Genomic DNA, 2,612 nt, shown 5'->3' with positions numbered 1-2,612 from the left:
CATGGGGCAGCAAGGTCAGCAGCCTGTCTCCACCTCAGCTGCCATAGCAGGGGGAGCACCACGTAGGAGCACCCGGAAAAGATTTAAGAAGAGCACCTAGATTCACTGAGTGGTTCACGGGTGAATGTACATTCCAGATGGATAGGGTTGTGTTTGGTGTCACACAGAATAAAGAAATGATGTTCTCTCACGATGTCTCCTTCTAATTGTTGATGCCCTTTGGGACTTCATTTAAACCCTTCCTCCCAAGGGTCTGGAAGTGAGGGACCAAGCCCCGAGTTCACAAAGCTTCGGCCTTGCTACTGTGCGAAGTGTACCTGGGCGCTGTAGTGCAGAAGGAAGGAGGTGACAACAGGGCTGATCAAAGCTAAGACTTTATTGACTTGGTTCCAGAAGGTGGTAAGGCTCAAAGGAAACGTGAATGTATAAGGGTGTCTCGTGTCTCCCTTGTGTGGATCTCATGGTGGCTTTCATGCTGTGCCTGAGTTCCTTCATCTGGCACTGCCTGAGCAGCGTCCTCCTCCACATCCTCATCATCAGAGGAGACATCACACTCCATGATATCCTCACGAGTCAACACCTCACCCCTCTGTAATGCCAGATTGTGCTGTGCGCAGCAAACCACCGCGATATACGAGACCCTCGCCGGGACATACTGAAGGACTCCACTGGAACAATCCAGGCGCTTCAATCTCATCTTCAGGAGACCAATGGCCTCCTTGATGGTCACTCGGGTTGACCCGCAGCAGGTGTTGTACCTCTCCTCTGCATCCTTGTGTGGATTCCTCACAGGCGTCAGTACTCATGTCCTCACTGGGTTGCCCTTGTCTCCAAGGATCCATCTCAGAAAGCGCATGGGGCCACGGAAAAGTTCTGGCACCTGCGACTGCCTTGGTATGCAGGCGTTGTGGCTGCTTCCCGGGATTTGTGCACACACCTGTAGGATCCATTTGTGATGGTCACAGACCAGTTACACACTGAGCAAATGGAAGCCCTTCCTGTTGAAGGCTGCTGGCTGGTCTGCAGGAGCCATGATGGTCACATGGGTGCAGTCAATGAAACCCTACACCTGGGGAAATCCAGCAATGGCCCTGAATCCTATCGCCCTCTCAGCGTGACTGTTTGGATCGATATGCACATAGTCACCGGCCCTCCTGAAGAGGACATTGGTGACCTCCTTGATGCACTGATTCACCACAGACTGTGAGATTCCACACATATCTCCAGTGGATCCCCGCAATGATCTGGTCATCCAGAAGTTCAGTGGCACAGTGACCTTCAGTGACACCGGCATCAGGTGCCCACCAAGTCCCATGGGGCACAGCTGCATCATGGCAGAGAGATCAGTGACGACCTCCGTGGAGAGGTGCAGTCTGTGGAGACACTGTCACTCGGACATCTACAGGTAGTTGAACCTTGGCTGGCGTGTTCCTCTGCCTCCTTCTCCAGCCTCCTGTTCGAGGATGGCCTTCCTGTGAGCACCCAAGCTGCTGTGGTGTCCCTGCTGGAGCCTGCCCTTCCCTCCCTCCCTCTCTACTCCTCCTCAATGGGATCCTCGAATCCAGGGTGAATGAGGCCCATGACAGGTTGCCCCTCCCTGAGTGCAAGGCCTTCACAGTAAACAACACCCAGCCACATTTACCTCACTCTTTACCCACTCACATTTACCCTCATTGAGGTGGCACTGCCTCAATGGCACCCTGGTGTAGCTCCCCCTGCAGAGCTGGCACATTGGCCCCCACTCCTGACAGTGATTCCGGATGCCCTTTCCCCCTCCACCCTTGCTACCAAGTTACGCTACCTCACCCGACAGCTTCCCAGTGAAGCCAACACTCAGCTCCCACCTCCCAGTCACCTCCTTTAACCAGGCGAGGCTCTGAAGCCCCGTGGTTCCCGTGTGCGATTAGTTCAATTGGATCCAGTGAATAAAATTGCTGACAATTGGACTCATAAATACTTGAAATGCCTTCTTGCCGTGTGGATGTGCGAAGTCTGCCCTCCATGTCAGCCGCCGACAGAAAAATCCGCTCCAATGTCTTCCATTCCAATTGGCCATTCTCAATAAAGTGTCAGGAATGAAGGTCAGTGGAACAGACCAGACTGGAAACACAGAAAGAGCGAGGAGAAGCTGGTGTGAAAAATAGAGATTAAACAACAGGCTTGTTCAGTTGGTTTGGGTCTGGTGTTAAGAATACCCGGAATCTGGGTTCACTTCCCTTCCAACTCAGCGAATTGTATCAACATTATGTTCATAAAACCACAGACTGATACCCAAAGAAGGAGACCATTTGGTCCATTGTGTCAGTGCTGTCTCTTTGGTTGTGTTATCGAATTAGTCCTGCTGCTCAGCTTTTTCCTGTAATCCATACATTTTTCCTTCCAGTATTTATCCCTATTGCTTTTCAAAGTTACTACTGAATCTGCTTTCAAGTCCTGATCAGACAGTGCATTTCAGATCACAACACATCACTGTATAAAAAATCATTCCTCATTTCGCCTCTGGTTCTTTTCTCAATCACCTGATAAATACATCCTCTGGTTACTGACCCTTTTGCCACTGGAAACAATTTCTCCTTATTTAACTTATTGAAAACCTTCTTGATGATGTCACA

The sequence above is a fragment of the Heterodontus francisci genome, unplaced genomic scaffold, assembly GCF_036365525.1.
Source record: "Heterodontus francisci isolate sHetFra1 unplaced genomic scaffold, sHetFra1.hap1 HAP1_SCAFFOLD_650, whole genome shotgun sequence".
Classification (NCBI taxonomy): Eukaryota; Metazoa; Chordata; class Chondrichthyes; order Heterodontiformes; family Heterodontidae; genus Heterodontus; species Heterodontus francisci.
This window is presented reverse-complemented; position numbering follows the sequence as displayed.